Below are 23,344 nucleotides of genomic sequence, written 5' to 3'. Positions count from 1 at the left end.
AATATACTGGTATACTTACAGCATAAAGGAAGACATAAAAGAAGACACACAGGCCAATAAAGAGATCTCAGAATAAAACCCCCACATATTATCAACTAATATTTGATAAAGGAGCCAAGAATCTCCACCTGGGAAACAATAGTTTCAACAAATGATGTCAAGAAAATTGAAAAGCTACAGGCAGAAAAATGAAATCGGACCCCCATCTTAAACCAATCACAGATATTAACTTGAAAAGGATCAAAAATTAAGCTTAAGACCTAATAACACAAAACTCTATAAGAAAACATGAGAATCTTCTCAACATTGACTTTGACAGTGATTTTTTTTAGCTATGACACCAAAACAGAAACAACAAAAATGGAACTACATCAAACTTAAAAACCTCTACACTGCAAAAGAAAAGATTAAGAAGATGAAAAGGCAACGTATGGAACAGGAGAAGATATCTGCATACTATGTATTAGACAAAGGGTTAATATCTAAAATTTATAAAGAACTCCTACAACTCAATTACAACAACCCAATTTTAAAAAATGACCAGAGGAACTAACTTTTTTCCCCCAAAAAAAGACATACAGATGGCCAACAGATACATAAAAAGATACACAACTCCACAAATTATCAGGGAAATGCAAATACAAATAAAAACTGCAATGAGCATCACCGCACACCTATAAGAATGGCTGTCATGAAGAAGATAAGAGATAAGAAGTGTTGGCAAAATTTGAAAAAAGGGAACCCTTTTACACTGTTACTGGTATTGTAAACTGGTTCAACCACAATGGAGAACAATATGGAGGTTCTTCAAAAAGTTTAAAATAGAAATACCATAATCAGTAATCCCCTTCTAAGTATATATCCAAAGGAAATGAAAACAGGCTATTGAAGAAGTATATACACTCTCATGTTTATTGCAGCATCATTCAGAGTAACCACAATATAGTAATAACCTATGTCCATCAATGGATAAAGAAGATGAATAGATGAATGGAATACAATTCAGCCATGAGAAATAAGGAAATTCTGCCATTCGTGAGATGAATCGACCTCGAGGACATTCATGTCATAAGTGAGATACATCAAACAAAGAAGTGAGATAAGTGACATATGTCAAACAGAGAAAGACAAATACTGTATGATCTCTCCCATATATGGAATCCAAAAAACCTAAACTTGACAAATAGGGTGATTACCAGGGGCTGAGTGATGGGGGAATGGGAGGGATGTTTAGGGCACATACTTGCAACTAGAAGATAAATAAATTCTGCAGATAGAATACAAAGTACTGTGATTATAGACAACAAAACTGTATCATAAACATTAAATTTGCTAGGAAACTAGATCTTAATTGTCCCCATCACTTGAAGAAATAATAATTATGTGACACAGTAGAGGTATTAGCTAATGCTACAATGCCAATCATATAAGTGTATCAATATGCTGTACACCTTAAACTTAACAAAGTTATATGCCAATTATATCTCAAAAATAATTAAAAAGGATTTATTGGAAATAGGAATAAGGAGAATTAGCTGAAGAATAGGAGATTCTACCGTTGCAAAAAACAAACAAAAACAAATGGTATGTACAACATGAAATTATACATGTATTCCTGTGAATATTTGTATACCTAATATCCCAACAGTTATTTTGAAATTAAATTGAGATAACCTGTAAAATCACTTTAATTAAGACATTGTGTAAATAGTTGAGATTATTGTGATGGTTAATATTTCTGTGAGAGTTTTTTACATTAATAATTTAATAACTCTATTACCCATAAGATAAACTGCATATTCTTTAGAAATATATAGCTTAATGTAAATTTGTTCTATAATGAAAAATATTTTGTGAAAGAAACTGATTAAATATTAAAAATAATGTTTGGAATTGTCATATAATTCACTATGAAAATTACTCCTTGGCAGCGAGGATTATTATTACAAGTGTATGAACTGTTTTTGTTTTAAATTGTTCATTTCACTATTCTTTAACATCTTCGAAAACTGATAATCACTCAGGATAGTTACTTTGGAAATAACATTAACTTGGTAGATTTTTCAACTCTCCCATTTCTTTTCTTCAAGTGTGGAGTACAATGGCTATGTCAAAAATTAACTAATTGAGGCTCTATTATTCTGCATATGAAATACATGCATGGCAATGAAAACCTTTAAATGACTGAAGTAGTACAGTTAGTATGTGTGCTCATGAAAGAAGAATATGAGAAGGATAAAAAATAATACTCAAATGTAATCTTTTTAGCCCTCAAAGTGGGTATTTTTGAAATAGATCAGAACAGAATAATTGTCCTTTTTAAACATATCATTTGTACAGTGATAGTCAAGATTATATTAATCATAAGTATAGGGTGTTTGATTCTTCCTTTAAAAAAATATATTGGGTACGAAAGGGAAACCAACTTTAACTTACACTATCTTGTAATCTCTTCTCTGGTCTTATTTTCCATATGAACAATATTTCACACAAGAATCCAGCAGTGGAAAGATTTTTTTTTTTAATTTTCAATTATCTACTTATTTTAAAATGTTTTAGAAAAAAATTATTTTTGTTTTAAACAAACATGGTTGTAATCAATTGCCCAGCTAAGTATCTGTAACCTACTTTTTTTCCTGCTGAGAAATTTATATATAGTTCCCTCTTTAATAGCACTGGTTACCAAGTAAGATTTGGGTAATATTTTAGGGGACCATATTAAGTGTCTTCTGACTTCCAAAATTACTTCCTGAGAATGGTAAATAACTCTCTATTCCAATCCAGGCATGAGATATGATTCAGTTTCTATTATTTGACATTTGTTATTGATTATAGACAATACTTTATCCCATTTTAGTGGAAATATTACAAAATAAAAATCTAATTTTACTCATATTTCCATCAAATGTAGTAACAAATACAAGAGATTAAACATGGAAATATTTCATGCCGCTATATTCTCATTTTTTAGTGTTTTTATTTTTTGCCTAATCTCATTCTTCTTAAAAAAGTACAAATATATAACATTTATCATATGTTAAGCCACTCTGATATGAAGACAATGATCCCTATGCTAAATAACTCATTTGAAGGCTTGAATGGCCATGTTTATCTTTTCCTGAGTGAACTTAGAATTATTTTTACCTTCCTGACTTCAATATATATGTTTTCCAGGGAAGGCTATATTTTTAAGTTTAAAATCTAGTATAGTTTGACCTTTCATTTTGACATTCAGTCATCTGAAATTGAAGAAATCTGGCTTGATGATTGTTTTACTGAGAACATGCCTCATGGATTTCCAGATCACTTTTAACGTAGTGTTATTCTGCATTTAATCACTTCAAAACTATTAAAGATATCAGCATAGTTCCTTAGATTGTCATTAAAATACTTTAAGATAGCTCATTACTGCAACATCTTCGCATTGCTCTAGATAACAGTAAGCAACCATTCCATTAACTTTTCCCAATAGGTGAATATAGAATATGCTTCAAAGGCATAATTTATCTGCTCACCAGAATTCATAAAAATCCTTGCTTTAACTTTGGTATTTGCTCTATTTGCTTTGCACTGTCTCCTGGACCATTTCTCTCTTATCAATGACATTTCTTAATAATAAAAAGAAGGGAATACAAAAGAATCAGGTTCTTTACTTTTAAGCACTTTTAAAATAAACACAGATAAAGGATGTGTTTAAGTTCTCAATAGACCTTTTCATTTAGCAAACTTTTTGTTTGGTTGTTTGTTTAGTGAGTATTACTTTGTTTTTACCTTGAGTAAATACTTCGCCACTTTTTAAATTATTTGATTATGTTCACAAGTTATTTTAAATTCTAGTCTATTACAAACTGAGGGTTCTAGAGGGGAGGGGGGTGGGGGGATGGGTTAGCCTGGTGACTGACGGGTATTAAGGAGGGCACGTATTGAATGGAGCACTGGGTGTTATATGCAAACAATGAATCATGGAACACTACATCAAAAACTAATGATGTAATGTATGGTGATTAACATAACATAATAAAATAAAAAAAAAAACACAGCAAAAAAAAATGCTAACAAGATGGTTTGTGAGGACTCATAAATAAAAAAGGGATCACAGAAAGTCAAAATACCTTTTTGAAAAATAATATCAAATGAAAAAAAATTCCAGTCTATTTCAATCCCAATTAGTATAAAGACAAATCCTTTTTCTTTCTTTCTTTTTTTTTTTAGGCTAGTTCAGAAGAAACAGCTACCCCCTTAGCGCCCTCCCTCTCCCCACCCCATGACATTTTCTACACTGTGCTGCCCAAGACAGCCTCAATGTTCCATTCAGCTGTGGTAAACTGTAGACAGACTTCTCCTGATGATAGGCCCCTGAACTCCCTTTTCTCAAAGCCTTTACTTTAGAAAACTTTAAACTGTAAATTCTTTTTCTGCTCCTTTTGGATGTAAATCTCCCAGCCTTTGCCAGTTTTAAAAAAACAAGGGAATGTCTTTCTCAAGGATCTGGGAACTGTCCCCTTGAAACATAATAATCAAAGCAGATAGTGCCCTAATCTCCCAGTCTCTGTGGAGCCTAACTGCAAACAGTGACAATTAGCAAACACAAATGGCCTAATCATATTGACCAACCTCCCCAGTAACATATTCCAGTACTCTTCATTTAATTTAGCACAGCTTTAAATGCTTTGTTTCATCAAAGTCCAGTCTCTCTCCCCTACTTTAATGGTCTTGAATAAAGTCTTCCTTGCCTGTTTAACTCTATCCACTACAAGTTTTCTTTGACAAGGCTATACAAGATTTATATTTATTCCTGAAAATGTAAGTGTGCAAGCTAAAATCTGAGACCATTTGACATAGGAGCCTAATAATATAACAACACCGAAATTTATTGAGCACTTACGATATGCATGACATCATTTATATGAATCAATTCATTGAATCATTAAAACCAACACACAAAATACACAAGTCTTTAGATATGGAATAAATTAACATATGGAATAATTAACATAATTATTATATATTAATTATTACGGTATTATTAACATATGGAATTAATGAACATATAGAATAAATGCAGTACTTATTGATATAGAAAAATAATAGGTATAGTATTTTAAAAAATTCTTATAAATTCTCTATTCTTATCCAATCACATTATTTAATTTTCCACATAAGTAGCATAAAACAAATATTAGTAAATGGATACTTTTTACATACTCCTATTTTCTCAGAAATTCCATCTCTAACCAGAATTCCAGCTCTGCAAATGGAATGCACAGTTAGTCCCATGACATGGTGGGTGACTAAGGAATGGTATATGCTGATGCAGAGAGCCCTAAAGCCTTTCTTACACCAATGAGAAGAAATGGGGTTCTTTCACGCAAATGGAGTCTTATTGGTCTGGATTCAACTCATCATGCTCTCTGGTCATTTTCCAAGTTTACACACTCTTTTATTGAGTCAGTTTTCAAGAATCAGCTGTCAGGCTTGGACCCTAACTGGTAATTCCCACTATTTTTCTTCCAACACCCTCTTTAACTTTTCACCAAGGAAAATAAAATCCTGTTTTTATTTCACAATATACCCTCAGTCAAAATAATTTTTAATGTGTTTTTTGTAAGGGCAAAAAGTCTCAAAGTTCCAATATTCCAACAGGCAAGATGCAAGACCAAGCCTACTCTTCTCCCATCCAAAAAAATCAAATGTAAGCAAATAAAATTAAGGTTTCCATACTCACCATATTTAAAATGACAGGAACTTTCATATTTTGCTATACATATATTATGTGATGTTAATTTTATGCCGAACAGAGGAGATACAATCTTTTATAATAATGATTAAGATCCTTTGGGACTATATATTTTCCCATTTTGCTTTTCTTCCTTAAATAAGATCTATATGTACATCATTCCTAAATACTCATGAAATCACTTAAATAAGGAAATGTTCACCATATAGGACATTTAGAATATTTTTTAAACTCAGGAATGTTTTTCTACAATGATCACAACACTGACTTACTGCCTCTGATATAACACCACATTTGCTTAAAACATAAGTTTATAATATAAGTTTCAATTACATACTTTGGAAGATCTTTGAGGGCAGGGTGTGGTTCTATTTCTGTTTCAGTTACCCATATAGAGCCTAAAATAAAAATTGAAAGAAAATCTGAGATCTATAAAGTTCAGTAAGAATGAAAGTTTTCTTAAAAATAAGTTTTATCTTTTTAAGTATTTTGTTTTTGTCTCTCATATTTATTCACAGCTAACCTCCTGCTAAAATGTAACCACTTTCTGAATGTAAATACTCTTTATTTAAATATTGTAATATTTATATAAAGCATGGTGAACTGTGACTACAAAACAAATATGATTTGATATGTATACACAGACACATCGTGAGCCAAGAAGAGCAAAAGAAACCAGCAAATAGACAAATAGAACAAAGAAACACAAAGACACTGCCAGGAATAGTGAGGAAGCTAGATCACATTTCCCCAGGTAAGACAGGGAAAATTAAAAGCACGTGAGGCCTATCAGGTTGCCATTACTACTGGCTCCAAGGAGGTAGTAGAGGCAAATACCTATCTGAAATAAAGATTTATCAAACTACTTCACCCAAATTATCTATGAATTATATCTATGAAATAAAAGTTTTCAAAAGAATAAGTAAGCTTATATTTGAACCTGAAATAATGAAGCAGAATTCTTTACAGAGACAAAAATATGAAAATAGGGAAGTGTAAGGTGATGTGGAGAACAGAATGAGAAGTTCTAACAAATGTCTAAGTGTGGTCCTAGAAAAATGTATACAGAAAATAGGGTAGAGGAACTATTTGAGAGTTAATGGTTAAGCATTTTTGAAAACTAATAAAATAAATGAACCAGAGAAAGAGAAAGCACAGCTGAAAAGAAAAAAGGAGGGGGGGAGGAATTGTAGAAAAAAAAAAAAATCAGACTATAAAGACAAAGTGAAAATCTAAATATTAGCTAGAACAAAAGCACTTTTGACCTGAATAGTAGTCTTACTATCTATATTCAAAGAGAGAACTATATTCAAAGAACAGAGAGAAAATATTTGTCAAGTTAAGGTTTTATACCAAGCCAAAATATGTATATTGGTGTTCAACTGCTGCTGTGACAAGTTACCACAAATGCAGTAGCTTAAGTAACACAAATTAATTATCTTAAAGTTCTGTAGTTCACTTCCACATTTTTTTATTATGTTATGTTAATCACCATACAGTACATCATTAGTTTTTGATGTAGTGTTCCATGATTCATTATTTGCATATAACACCTAGTGCTCCATGCAGAACGTGCCCTCTTTAATACCCATCACCAGGCTAACCCATCCTCCCACCCCCGTCCTCTCTAGAACCCTCAGTTTGTTTTTCAGAGTCCATATTCTCTCATGGTTGGTCTCCCCCTCCGATTTCTCCCCATTCATTCTACCCCTCCTGCTATCTTATTTTTTTTTTAACATATAGTGTACTATTTGCTTCAGAGGTACAGATCTGTGATTCAACAGTCTTACACACTTTACAGCGCTCACCAAAGCACATACCCTCCCCAGTGTCTATCACCCAGGCACCCCATCCCTCCCACCCCACCCCCCACTCCAGCAACACTCAGTTTGTTTCCTGAGATTAAGAATTCCTCATATCAGTGAGGTCATATGATACATGTCTTTCTCTGATTGACTTATTTCACTCAGCATAATACCTTCCAGTTCCATCCACGTCATTGCAAATAGCAAGATTTCATTCTTTTTGATGGCTGCATAATATTCCATTGTATATATATACCACCTCTTCTTTATCCATTCATCTATGGATGGACATCTTGGCTCTTTCCACTTGGCTATTGTGGACATTGCTGCTATAAACATCGGGGTGCACGTATCCCTTCAGATCCCTACATTTGTATCTTTGGGGTAAATACCCAGTAGTGCAATTGCTCGGTCATAGGGTAGCTCTATTTTCAACTTTTTGAGGAACTTCCATACTGTTTTCCAGAGTGATTGCACCAGCTTGCATTCCCACCGACAGTGTAGGAGGGTTCCCCTTTCTCTGCATCCCCGCCAACATCTGTCATCTCCTGATTTGTTAATTTTAGCCATTCTGACTGGTGTGAGGTGATATCTCTTTAAGGTTTTGATTTGGATTTTCCTGATGCCGAGCAATGTTGAGCACTTTTTAATGTGTCTGTTGGCCATTTGGATGTCTTCTTTGGAAAAATGTCTGTTCCTGTCTTCTGCCCATTTCTTGATTGGATCATTTGTTCTTTGGGTGTTGAGTTTGATAAGTTCTTTATAGATTTTGGATACTAGCCCTTTAACTGATATGTCATTTGCAAATACCTTCTCCCATTCTGTCAGTTGTCTTTTGGTTTTGTTGACTGTTGCTTTTGCTGTGCAAAAGCTTTTTATCTTGATGAGGTCACAATAGTTCATTTTTGCCTTTGCTTCCCTTGCCTTTGGCGATGTTTCTAGGAAGAAGTTGCTGCGGCTGAGGTCAAAGAGATTGCTGCCTGTGTTCTCCTTTAGGATGTTGATGGACTCCTGTCTCACATTGAGGTCTTTCAACCATTTTGAGTCTATTTTTGTGTGTGGTGTAAGGAAATGGTCCAGTTTCATTCTTCTGCATGTGGCTGTCCAATTTTCCTAACACCATTTGTTGAAGAGACTATCTTTTTTCCATTGGACATTCTTTCCTGCTTTGTCAAAGATTAGTTGAGCATAGAGTTGAGGGTCCATTTCTGGGCTCTCTATTCTGTTCCATTGATCTGTGTGTCTGTTTTTGTGCCAGTACCATACTGTCTTGATGATGACAGTTTTGTAATTGAGTTGGAAGTCCGGAATTGTGATGCCGCCAGCTTTGCTTTTCTTTTTCAACATTCCTCTGGCTATTCGAGGTCTTTTCTGGTTCCATACAAATTTTAGGATTATTTGTTCTATTTCTTTGAAAAAAGTTGATGGTATATTCATGGGGATTGCTTTGAATGTGTAGATAGCTCTAGGGAGCATTGACATCTTCACAATAGTTGTTCTTCCAATCCATGAGCATGGAACATTTTTCCATTTCTTTGTGTCTTCCTCAATTTCTTTCATGAGTATTTTATAGTTTTCTGAGTACAGATTCTTTGCCTCTTTGGGTTGATTTATTCCTAGGTATCTTATGGTTTTGGGTGCAATTGTAAATGGGAGCGACTCCTTAATCTGGCTTTCTTCTGTCTTGTTTTTGGTGTATAGGAATGCCACTGATTTCTGTGCATTGATTTTATATCCTGCCACTTTACTGAATTCCTGTATGAGTTCTGTAGCAGATTTGTGGTGGACTCTTGGGTTTTCCACATAAGGTATCATTTCATCTGCAAACAGTGAAGAGTTTGACTTCTTCTTTGCCAATTTGAATGCCTTTTATTTCTTTTTATTGTCTGATTGCTGTGGCTAGGACTTCTAATACTATGTTGAATAGCAGTGGTGATAGTGGACATCCCTGCCGCGTTCCTGACCTTAGGGGGAAAGCTCTCAGTGTTTCCCCATTGAGAATGATATTTGCTGTGGGTTTTCCATAGATGGCTTTTATGATATTGAGGTATGTACCCTCTATCCCTAGACTCTGAAGAGTTTTGATCAAGAAAGGATGCTGTACTTTGTCAAATGCTTTTTCTGCATCTATTGAGAGGATCATATGATTCTTGTTCTTTCTTTTATAAATGTATTGTATCACATTGATTGATTTGCCAATGTTGAACCAACCTTGCAGCCCTGGGATAAATCCCACTTGGTCGTGGTGAATAATCCTTTATTGTACTGTTGGATCCTAGTGGCTAGTATTTTGGTGAGAATTTTTGCATCCATGTCCATCAAGGATATTGGTCTATAATTCTCCTTTTTGATGGTGTCTTTGTCTGGTTTGGGGATCAAGGTAATGGTGGCCTCATAAAATGAGTTTGGAAGTTTTCATTCCATTTCTATTTTTGGACCAGTTTCAGAAGAATAGGTATTAATTCTTCTTTAAATGTTTGGTAGAATTCCCCTGGGAAGCCATCTGGCCCTGGGCTTTTGTTTTTTGGGAGATTTTTGATGACTGCCTCAATTTCCTTAGTGGTTATAGGTCTGCTCAGGTTTTCTATTTCTTCCTGGTTCAGTTTTGGTTGTTGGTACATCTCTAGGAATGCATCTATTTCTTCCAGATTATCTAATTTGTTGGCATATAGTTGCTCATAACATGTTCTTATAATTGTTTGTATTTCTTTGGTGTTAGTTGTGATCTCTCCTCTTTCATTCATGATTTTGTTGATTTGGTCATTTTTCTTTTTGATAAGTCTGGCCAGGGGTTTATCAATCTTGTTAATTCTTTCAAAGAACCAGCTCCTAGTTTTGTTGATCTGTTCTACTGTTCTTTTGGTTTCTATTTCATGGATTTCTGCTCTGATCTTTATTATTTCTCTTCTCCTGCTGGGTTTAGGCTTTATTTGCTGTTTTTTCTCTAGCTCCTTTAGGTGTAGGGTTAGGTTGTGTATTTGAGACCTTTCTTGTTTCTTAAGAAAAGCTTGTATTGCTATATACTTTCCTCTTAGGACTGCCTTTGCTGCATCCCAAAGATTTTGAACAGTTGTGTTTTCATTTTCATTGGTTTCCATGACTTTTTAAAATTCTTCTTTAATTTCCTGGTTGACCCATTCATTCTTTAGTAGGATGCTCTTTAGCCTCCATGTATTTGAGTTCTTTCTGACTTTCCTCTTGTGATTGAGTTCTAGTTTCAAAGCATTGTGGTCATAAAATAGGCAGGGAATGATCCCAATCGTTTGGTACCAGTTGAGACCTGATTTGTGACCTTGGATGTGATCGATTCTGGAGAATGTTCCATGGGCACTAGAGAAGAATGTGTATTCCGTTGCTTTGGGATGGAATGTTCTGAATATATCTGTGAAGTCCATCTGGTCCAATGTGTCATTTAAAGTCTTTATTTCCTTGTTGATCTTTTGCTTAGATGATCTGTCCATTTCAGTGAGGGGGGTGTTAAAGCCCCCCACTATTATTGTATTGTTGTCGATGTATTTATTTGCTTTTGTTATTAATTGCCTTATATAATTGGCTGCTCCCATGTTAGTGACATAGATATTTACAATTGTTAGATCTTCTTGTTGGATAGACCCTTTAAGTATGATATAGTGTCCTTCCTCATCTCTTATTACAGTTTTGGTTTAAAATCTAATTTGTCTGATATAAGTATTGCCACCCTAGCTTTCTTTTGGTGTCCATTAGCACGGTAAATGGTTTTCCACCCCTTCATTTTCAATCTGGGGGTGTCTTTGGGTCTAAAATGAGTCTCTTGCAGACAGCATATTGATGGGTCTTATTTTTTTTTATCTAATCTGATAGCCTGTGTCTTTTGATTGGGGCATTTAGCCCATTTACATTCAGGGTAACTATTGAAAGATATGAATTTAGTGCCATTGTATTGCCTGTAAGGTGACTGTTACTGTATATTGTCTGTGCTCCTTTCTGGTCTATGTTGCTTTAGGCTCTCTCTTTGCTTAGAGGACCCCTTTCAATATTTCTTGTATGGCTGGTTTCGTGTTTGCAAACTCCTTTAGTTTTTGTTTGTCCTGGAAGATTTTTATCTCTTCTTCTATTTTCAATGACAGCCTATCTGGATATAGTATTCTTGGTGCATATTTTTCTCTTTTAGTGCTCTGAATATATCCTGCCAGTCCTTTCTGGCCTGCCCGGTCTCTGTGATTAGGTCTGTTGCCAGTCTAATGTTTCTACCATTATAGGTTACAGATCTCTTCTCCCGAGCTGCTTTCAGGATTTTCTCTTTGTCTCTGAGACTCGTAAGTTTTACTATTAGATGTCGGGCTGTTGACCTATTTTTATTGATTTTGAGAGGGGTTCTCTGTGCCTCCTGGATTTTGATGCTTGTTTCCTTCCCAAAATTAGGGAAGTCTCTGCTATAATTTGGCCCAATATACCGTCTGCCCCTCTCTCTCTTTCTTCTTCTTCTGGGATCCCAGTTATTCTAATGTTGTTTTGTCTTATGGTATCGCTTATCTCTCGAATTCTGCCCTCGTGATCCAGTAGTTGTTTATCTCTCTTTTTCTCAGCTTCTTTATTTTCCATCATTTGGTCTTCTATATCACTGATTCTCTCTTCTGCCTCATTTATCCTAGCCGTTAGCACCCCCATTTTTTATTGCACCTCATTAATAGCCTTTTTGATTTTGACTTGGTTAGATTTTAGTTCTTTTTTTTCTCCAGAAAGGATTTCTCTAATAACTTCCACACTTTTTTCAAGCCCAGCTAGTATCTTTAAAATCGTCACTCTGAACTCTAGTTCCAACATCGTACTAATGTCCGTATTGAGTAGGTCCCTGGCAGTCGGTACTGCCTCTTGTTCTTTTTTTTTGAGGTGAGTTTTTCCATCTTGTCATTTTATCCAGAGGAGAATAAATGAATGAGGGAAAAAAATGCTAACAGGGTAACAATGTCCCCAGAAAATATACTCTAAACGAATCAGAAAAGACCTGAAACTGGGGGAAAGGAAAGGGAAAGAAAGAAAAAGAAAAAGAAAAATATAAAGATAAACAAAAACAGAACAAAACAAAAAAAACAGAATATGATCAAATATGATCAGGCTGTTGCATAGATGAGTGCCACACACTAGATTTGGATGCATTTTGGTCTGTTAGAAGAAAGTGCCACCCAAAATTTTAAGAAAGAAAAACTTATATATGTACAAAAATAAGTGTTAATATGATGAAGGGATGGAATATGACTGTAAGGATGAAAAGTATAAAAGATTTTATAAAAGTAATTGATAAGAGGTTGTTTGAAAAAAGAAATAAGAGGATAAAAAAAAAGAAAAAAAGGGAGAGACTGTGATCATGCAGGAGACTAGAACAAAGCCATACACTAGAGATTTAGGATATATTTTGATCTGTTAGAAGAAACTGTATCTCAAAATTTTAAAGAGAGAACAACTTATATATATAAGTTGTTATAACTTATATATATATATATATATGCCAAAAATAAGGGTAACTACTATGAAGGGATAGAGTATGACTCTAAAAATGAAAAATAAAAATGTTTTTAAAAAAAGGGATTGAGGGGCTCCTGGGTGGCTCAGTCGTTAAGCGTCTGCCTTCGGCTCAGGTCATGGTCTCAGGGTCCTGAGATCGAGCCCCGCATCGGGCTCCCTGCTCAGCGGGAAGCCTGCTTCTCCCTCTCCCACTCCCCCTGCTTGTGTTCTCTCTCTCGCTGTGTCTGTCTCTGTCAAATAAATAAATAAAATCTTTAAAAAAAAAAAAAAAGGGATTGATAAGATGTTGGTTGAAGAAGGGAAAAAGAAACATTAACAAAAAGAAAGACAGTTAAAAAAATTAACTTTGAAAGACTAAAGGATCATGGTAAAAAAGCCATGGATTCTATGTGCAGTATTCCTCTAGCACTGGAGTTCTGCCATTCTCATTGATCAGTAAACTTGGTCTTGGCTGGCTGTTCTTGCTGATCTTCTGGGGGAGGGGCCTGTTGCCGTTGTTCCCAAATGTCTTTGCTGGAGGTGGAATTGCCCCACCCTTACCTGGTCCAGGCTAAGTAATCTGCTTGGGTTTGCTCTCAGGAGCTTTTGTTCCCTGCAAGCTTTTCCTACAGCTTTCGAGGACGAGAGTGAAATCGCGGCCTCCCAATCTCCGCCCTGGAGGAGCCGAGAACTCGGGGCCCCACTCCTCAGTGCACCCCAGGAAAAGCAGTCAATCACTCCCGTCTCCTCGGTCTCCGGCCGCACTCCGTGCTCACCCGGCCTGTGACTGAGTGTTTCTATCTCTGGCACATGACCCCGGGTGGAGTCTCCAAACCCAGCAGATCTCTGCGGTGCGCTCCTGCACCGCTCCTCCCGGGGGAGGAAGGGGAGTCTCCCCGGATCTGCCGCTTGTTGGGTCCCTGCTGGAGGAGCAGTGGCCCGACTGTGCCGCGGATCACGGTTTACGGAAACCCCGAGCTGAGAGCCCGTTCCTCGGCTCCGTCTGTGCCGCCGGCTTCCCCACTCCGATACCTGGGAGCTCTGCCGCACTCAGGCACCCCCGGTCTTTCTATGACCCCAAGGGTCCTGAGACTGCACTGTCCCAGCTAGTGTTCCACCCCTAGCTTAGCCACTGGAGCGACGTCCCTCAGGGGAGCAGACTTCTAAAAGTTCCGATTTTGTGCTCCGTGGCTCTATCACTTGCCAGAAGCGGCTGACGGAGGCCCCCTCCCCCGCCGTCTATCCTCCCAAATATCGCCTCGGATTCACTTCTCCACACGTCCTACTTTCCAGAAAGTGGTCACTTTTCTGTTCAGAGAGTTGTTGCTATTCTTTTCTTCGATCTCCTGTTGAGTTCATAGGTGTTCAGAATGGTTTGATCCCTATCCAGCTGAATTCCTGGGACCAGAGGAAATCCAGGTCTCTTACTCCTCCACCATCTTGCTCCGCCCCTTAAAGTTCTGTAGTTCAGAAGTGCCACAGGGCTTCATGCATCTGACATCCCAAGTCTGCAGGGGTACACTTCTTTCCATAGACTCAAGGAGAGAATCTGTTGCATTGCTTTTTCCAACTTCTGAAGCCTCTTATGTTCTTTGGCTCATACCCCCTCTCCCTTCATCTTTAAAGCCAGTGACACAGCATCTGACTCTGCTTACATTTTTACAACTCTTCAACTGTCCCCTTCTTCTCCCTCCTTCTCTTAGAAAGACCCTCATGATTACATTGGGCCTACCTGGGAAATCCATTGCTGTCCCTAGTTTAAGGTCAGCTGATTAGCAAAATTGATTTCACCTGCAAGCTTAATGGCCTTTGGCAGGTAAACCAATATATTCATAGTTTTCAGGGAATAGGATGCAGATATCTTTGGAAGGCATTATTGGGCCTATCTTTCAGGAGGAAGGACGAGTTAACATTTTCACATAAGAAAAAAATGAAAATTATCACCAACAACATACATTCCAGGAATTAATAAGGTAAATATTTCAGGAAGAAAAAAATAATCCCGTAACAGAGATCTTTGAAATAAAGAACTTTGATGGGGCGCCTGGGTGGCTCAGTTGGTTAAGCATCTGCCTTCAGCTCAGGTCATGATCCTAGAGTCCTGGGATCAAGCCCCGAATTGGGCTCCCTGCTCACTGGGTAGCCTGCTTCTCCCTCTCCCTCTGCTGCTTCCCCTATCTGTGCTTTCTCCCTCTCTCTCTGTCAAATAAATAAATAAAATCTTAAAAAAAAGAAATAAAGAACATTGAAGAAATTATTTGAAACAAAATGTTGAGAAAAAAACAATAATTTGTAAAAAATGATGATCACATTAGTGTTTATTTGCATGAAATTAATAATAAGCAAAAGTAAAATAATAGAAAACAGCAATAGTAATTTTGTGGCAAACTTTTAGATTATTTATATTTTCATGAGATGGGTTAAGATAATAATTTTAGACTTATCAAATTATTTATGCATGTTAAAAGATGAAGCATATTCACTAAAATAAAAAAGAAATTGAATATAGCTCTCAAACTCATACAGCAAAGATTGAGAGAAAATAAAGTCAACCTTGCAACAATAACATAGCTAAGTGAAGAAAACAAACTACAGATAAGTCATAAGTAGAAAAGTAAATCAAAGGTGGTTAAAAAATCAATAATCACAAAAAACATAAATTTAAAGAGCATTCAGTTTAAAAGATAGGGGATTTTCATTTGGATTGTTAAAAATCCAGGTAAATATATATGCCTGGATTTTGAAAAGCACACCAGAACTTAGGCCACAAAATATGTTACCAGTTTTTGTGCAAGTCATTAATGGTAAAAACTAACAAAAAAAATTGTCAGGGATATTGACTTGTGGTGATCATTTCACAATATATACAAATATCAAATCCTTACATTGTACACCAGAAATTAATATAATGTTATATGTCAATTATACCTCTTAAAAAAGAAAGAGAGAAGAAAAATATCAACAACTTTTACCCAAAAAATGGAAATGTATGAAAAGGACTCTTATGGTTTGAATTGTGCCCACCCCCCTCCCCCAGAATTCATATGCTGACGTCCTTACCCCAGTACCTTAGAATGTGATCTTTTTTTAGAAATAGGTTCATCTCAGATGTAATTAACTAAGACAAGGTCATACTGGTAGGGTGAACTCCAATCCAATATGACTAGTGTCCTTTTAAAAGAGGAAATTTAGAGACAAACACAGAACACAAAGGCAAAGATTAAGGTGATATACCTACAAGCCAACAATTCCAGATTGCCAGCAAACCACTAGAAGCTAAGACATAGCCATGTAACAGATTTCTTTGCACAGCCCTCAGAAGGAAATGACACTGCTAACACCCTGATCTTAGACTTCTAACCTCCAGAACTATGAAATAGTAAATTTCTATTATTTAATACTCAACTTATGATATTTTGGTACAGCATCCCTAGAAAACTAATATAAGGACCAAATTCTAAAACTGTATATTTACAAACTCAAATTCAACGAACAGTATAAATTTGATAATATTCTGTAGTAAATAAACAAATTTAATCCTTAATTAATTTTCTTGCAAAAACACTAGACCAGGACAATTTTATAAGTTCTACCACACTTATAAGAAATAAAACATTTCCAAAGACACACAAAATCATACTGGAGATATGAAAAAGAAAGAATACAACTTAAATTATGAGGTCTCAAAATACTGTTGTGAGTGCGAAATTAAAACATTAACAAAGCAAACTTATTTTCATAAAGCCCAGTGTCAGTGAAAGAACAAACAGATAGATCAATGGAATAGAATAGAGAGCCCAGAAAGAGAGCCACACAAATATAGTTAACTGATATTTGACAAAGCCCTAAAATCAATTAAGTAGAAAAAGAGTAGGTATTTTTCACAAATGGTGCTAGATTAATGCATAACCATATGCAATAAAAACAACAAAAATATTCAAAGACCTTGCGCCTTACACAAAATGGACTCAAATGGATCATAAGCCTTAATGCAAAGTAGAAAACTATACAGTTTCTAAAAGACAATGTAGGAAAAATCTTTGTGACTTTGGGATAGATGACGAGGTTTTAGACACAACACCCAAAGCATGATCCATGAAAACAATAAGTGGAACTTGACTAAAATTAAATGCTTGTTTTCTGTTAAAGACATTGTTAAGGGAGAGAAAATATTTGCAAAACATATTTGATAGAGGACTTGTTTCCAAAATATATAAATAGCTTTTCAAACTTGACAAGAAGAAAACAAACAATTCAATTAAAAAAAAAAAAAGGCAACAAGAGATCTGAACAGGCAACCTACCAAAGAATATGTAGGGATGGTAATAAGCATATGAAAAAACTGATCAATATCATCTGGCATTAGAGAAATGTAAATTAAAACAAAAATGAAATACTAAAATTTCAGTGTTTTGGCATGGATGATCCTGTAGATTTAAAAATTAATGAATCACTCCCATAAAATGTATTTATTTCTTAAACAATGAATTAAGCTTATCACACTTCAAAAGGTATTCTCTCTCTTTTTAATCTTGTTTTGGATCGTCAGCTATTTTATAAATGTCAAAATAAATTAATTAAAATGCACTTAAAATGAAAAAAGAAAGAAAAGAAAGACAAAGAAGAAGGAAGGAAGGAAGGAAGGCCACTTCACAACTATTAAGCTGGCTAAAACCCAAAACCTAATGACACCAAATGCTTGAGAGTATGTGGAGCAACAGAAATTCTCATTCATTATGTATGGGGATATAAAAATGGATATAAATTTGGAATTTGGTATTTTCTTACAAAACTATATATAGTTTTATAATTTGATTCAGCAGTCATTCTTCTAGATGTTTACCAAGTGAATTGAAAGCCTAGGTCCATCCAAAAATCTGCATGTGAATATTTATAGCATCTTTATTCATAATCACCAAAAATTTCAAGTAACTAAAATGTCCTTCAATAGGTGAGTGGATAAGTGAAGTATCATACAGCCATACACTGGAATACTATTCACTCATATAATGAATGAACTATCAAGTAATGCAAAAAAAAATTGATGAAATTTAAATCTATATTGTTAAATAAAGAAAGCTACTTCAAAATGCTACATTTTGTGTGCCATCATTTACATAATACTTAGAAAAGCAAGCTTATAGAGATGATAAACAGACCAATGGTTGTCAGAGGTTTGGGGATTATAATAAGTTGAATAGGTCTATCATAGAGCAGATTTCATGGAGGTGAAACTATCCTGTGTGATACTGTAACAGTAGATATATGACACTATGTGTTTTTCAAAACTCATAAAAATTTCCAGCACAGAGAGTGAACCTATAATATACAAATTAAAAAAAAAAAAAAAAAAAGGAGGTTGGGGCATCCCAGGATGGAATACACATTGTAAAAAAAGAAGAATCGAATCATATTAGGACTGTGTAAAATGATCTCACTGAGGAAGGTAAGAGAAAAAATAACTGGTTTAAATAACTTCAGAAACAAGTGAATAATGTAAGACTCACAACAACAACAAAAACTGTACATAAACAGTTTACTGTAGTTGATAAAGTTAGTTCACATAAAAACAAATACTGAATTGTTATCGGTTCATGTATATACATGTGTACTACACTGATTTATTTTGTATTTCCTTATTTATTTTTATTGATATATAATTGACATAAAACATACTAGTTTTAGATGTATAACATAATGGTTTGATATATGTACATATTACAAACTAATTACCATAGTAAATCAGATTAACATCCATCACCAACATTGTTACATTTTTTTTCCTTGTGAGAACTTTTAGAATTACTCCTTACCAACTTTCAAATACATGATACAGTGACATTAACTAAAGTCACCATGCTATATATTACATCTCCAAGACTTATTTATTTTGTAGCTTTTGACCCCCTTGACCTATTTTGCCCACCCCTTCACCACTACTTCAGCAACCATCAATCTGTTCTCTGTATCTATGAGTTTTTTTCAGTTTTTCTTTTACTCCACATATAGTGAGATCATCCAGTATTTGTGTTTGACTTATTTCACCTAGTAAAATGTCTTCAAGGACCATCCATGTTGTTGTAAATGGCAGGATTTCCTTCTCCTTCATGAGGGAAATATTTTAATATCCCTTTGCTTGTGTGTGTGTGTGTGTGTGTGTGTGTGTGTGTATATACACACACACTACGTTTTCTTTATCCATTTGTCCACTGATGGGACATTTAGGTTATCTCCATATCTTGGCTGTTGTAAATAATACCTCCTTTGGATAGTGAGAAATGGAATTGCTGGATCATATGCTAATTCTATTTTTAATATTTTTAAGATTTTATTTATTTATTTGAGAGAGAGAGAACATGAGCAGGGGGAGGTGCAGAGGGAGAAACAGACGCCCCGATGAACAGGGAGCTGGATGCAGGGCTCGATCCCAGGACCCTGAGATCATGACCTGAGCTGAAGGCAGATGCTTAACCGACTGAGCGACCCAGGCACCCCTCTATTTTTAATTTTTTGAGGAACTACCTTGCTGCTTTCCACACAGGCTCTACAAGGATTCCTTTTCTCCTCATTCTCACCAACACTTGTTATTTCTTGTCTTTTTGGTAATAGCCATTCTAACAGGCATAAGGTGATATCTAATTTTCATTTCTCTGATAATTAGTTCATTTCTCTGATAATTGAGCACCTTTTCATGTACCTGTTGGCCATCTGGATGTCTTCTTTGGGTCAATGTCTATTTAGATCTTCTGCCCATTTTTTTTTTTTTTTTAAGATTTTATTTATTTATTTGACACAGTGAGAGAGGGAACACAAGCAGGGGGAGTGGGAGAGGGAGAGGCAGGCTTCCCACTGAGCAGGGAGCCCGATGTGGGGCTCAATCCCAGGACCCTGATTGACTTTGCTTTTAGTGTCTAATTCAAAAATTTATCACCAAAACCTATGTCAAAGAGCTTATCACCTATGTTTTCTTCTAGGAGTTTTATGACTTCAGGTGTTGTGTTCAAGTTTTTAATCCATTTCAAGTTGATTTTTGTGTAAGGTGTAAGAGAATGATCCAGTTTCAGTCTTTTGCAAGTTGCTACCCAGTTTTCCCAACACCATTTATTGAAGAGGCTGTCCTTTCCCCATTGTATATTCTTGCCTCCTCTGTCCTAAATTAATTGATCATATATGTATAGGTTTATTTCTGGGCTCTCTATTTTGTTTTATTGATCAATGTGTCTGTTTTTATGCCAGTACCATACTGTTTTGATTATTATAGATCTGCAATATAGTTTTTTTTTTTTAATTTTTTTTATTAACATGTAATGTATTATTTGTTTCAGGGGTACAGGTCTGTGATTCATCAGTCTTACACAATTCACAGCACTCACCATAGTACATACCCTCCCCAATGTCTATCACCCAGCCGCCCCATCCCTTCCACCCAACTCCACTCCAGCAACCCTCAGTTTGTTTCCTGAGATTAAGAGTCTCTTATGGTTTGTCTCCCTCTCTGGTTTCATCTTTCATTTTTCCTTCCTTTCCCCTATGATCCTCTGTCTTGTTTCTCAAATTCCTCATATCAGTGAGATCATATGATACTTATCTTTCTCTGGATGACTTATTTCGCTTAGCATAATACCCTCTAGTTCCATCCACTTCGTTGCAAATAACAAGATTTCATTTTTTGATGGCTGCATAATATTCCATTATATATATACACCACATCTTCTTTATCCATTCATCTGTTGATGGACATCTAGGCTCTTTGCATAGTTTGGCTATTGTGGACATTGCTGCTATAAACATTGGGGTGCATATGCCCCTGCAATATAGTTTAAAAACAGGAAATGTGATACCTCCTATTTTGTTCTTTTATCTCAGGACTACTTTGGCTATTTGTAGTCTTCATAGTTTCATGTTAATTTTAGGTTTGTTTATTCTATTTCTGTGAAAAATGCCATTGGAATGTTGATAGGGATTGCATTGAATATGTGGATTGCTTTGGGTAGTATGGACATTTTAACAATATTGGTTCTTCCAATCCATGTGTTTGGAAGTGTTCTTTCCTCTCCTATTTCTTGGAAGAGTTTGACAAGGATCAGTATTAATTCCTTAAATATTTAGTAGAATTTACCAGTGAAGCCACCCGGTCCCAATCTTTTCCTTGTTGGAAGCTTTCTCATTATTGATTCAATCTCCTTAGTAGTTGTTTTGTTCAAATTTTCTATTTCTTCATACTTCAGTCTTATTAGGTTGTATGTTTCTAAGAATTTACCCATTTCTTTTAGGTTATCTGATTTGTTGGCAAACAGTGTTTCCTGATACTCTCTATTGATCCTTTGTGTTTTTTATATTATCAGTTGTAATGTCTCCTCTTTTATTTCTAATTTTATTTATTTGAGTCCTCTTTTTTTTTTTTTTTTTTTTTGGATGAGTGTAGCTCAGGGTTTGTCTATTTCATTTATATTTAGGCACTCTTTCATTTCTCTTTGCAACATTTGGACTTTTCATTGTAAAGGTCATCCCTGTATTAATGTGTCCTTAATTATTTCATGCTTTGGGATGATATAGTAAATTGAAAGTTTTCTTTTAAATTTTAATTCTCACCCATTTATTTATAGTATGGTAATATAATTATTTTTCTTTATGTTGATTTAGTATTCTGCAATCTTGTTACATTCCATAATTTCTAGAAACTTTTATGTTTTTTTTTTGTTTTTTAGATTTTCCACATAAAGAAGTTCATGTTCTGCTTAGAAAACAGTTTTATTTTTTATTCCAATTCTTCATAAAGGTCCTACTTTTGCATGCATTATTGCACTGACTAGTGTCTCAATAAAATAATGCATAGCAGTGGTGAGAGTAATTTTTTTTTTTTTTTTTTTTACTTTTCCTGAATTTACAGTGAAAGCATTCAGGCTGTTATTATGATATTAACTTTAAATGTTTTGTACATCTCCTCTATCAGCTTGAAGTTCCATTTTATTCAAGTTTCTTGAGAGTTTTCAGCATGAATAGGTAGTAAACTGTACCAAATAATATTTATAAAATTATTGTAATAATCTTTAACTTTTCACAATCTTTTAATATGTTGAATTGCATTAATTAGTTTTCAGATATTAAACCAAATTGCATGCTTGATGTAACCCTACTTGGCCATGTCATATTGTGCTTCTGGTATTTTACTGTAATAGATTTACATCATATCTTTCTAAATTCATATTTAACACTTCACTATAACTCCTCCAGGCATAGTTTCTCTTAGTAACTTGTATTTTCCTTTGAAAGCAGTTATAAAAATTGGTAACTTGTATTTATTTTACAACTATTTTATTTATAGCTGTGTTGGCATTATGCTATGAGTTTCATGGAACCAGAATTTTAGCTGTTATGTAACTGATTTATTTATGCATTTGATACATAATAAAAATTAAATGTGTCATATAAAAGAGTAAATTCATGAAGGTCATAACATTGAAATATATAATGTAATAGTATACATTTTTTTCAGATAATTAATGCTAGTTAACAAATGTAGTAATATGTAAGACTGGTTAATATCTACATTATATATCTTATTCTCTATCACTCCATTTGGAATATTTGGATTACTTGGCAAACTTTTATCATTGTTATATGGAGCTATTATGCTAAAAAAAAGAAATGCATGGATAATATAATCAAACCCTTGAATCATGATTTTCTTTTATACAATGAAAATACTCAAATTGCCTTTCATTTTCATGTAGATTACTTTAAACTTAAAATTATAGCTATATTTTTAAATATGTAAAAATTTTAAAGTACATAACTAAATTCTTAGTCATTATGGTATGAGAGAAGAACATCCAATGGTATACCATAATAAAATAGAAAATAAAAAACAAATCAATAAATACATAAAGCTAAAATACTTGCTTTGATAATAAACATATTACATGTAAGTGATAGAGCCAATTCACTTTAATAAGATGAAATATTATATAAAACCGTGATTTTTCTGTGAATTTTCAGTTTAATATTTGGCTGTAGTAATTTTAAAACATAATATATTTTTTTAATTTGTTTAAACTAGGGAAGTATAAAGTAAATCAATAATAAATACAGATCCTTTTTTCACATTGTTAAGATGATCAGTTAGCTGTGTTAATAAGAAATTATTAGAGTTCCATCAAGAGCTAATCTTGATATATCCATTATTTTTCTAAGCTAATCGAATTCATTTGCAGAGACAAATAACTTTATAGGTGAATAAACTGAATATTGTGGTCTAAGCCTTTATATATCAGTAAGAATAAACAAGAAGCAACTGTCTATCTGGAAGAAACATTGGCAC

This window comes from Phoca vitulina, unplaced genomic scaffold (assembly GCF_004348235.1).
Source record: "Phoca vitulina isolate PV1807 unplaced genomic scaffold, GSC_HSeal_1.0 scaffold3, whole genome shotgun sequence".
Lineage (NCBI taxonomy): Eukaryota > Metazoa > Chordata > Mammalia > Carnivora > Phocidae > Phoca > Phoca vitulina.
Note: the sequence above shows the minus strand (reverse complement) of the source record.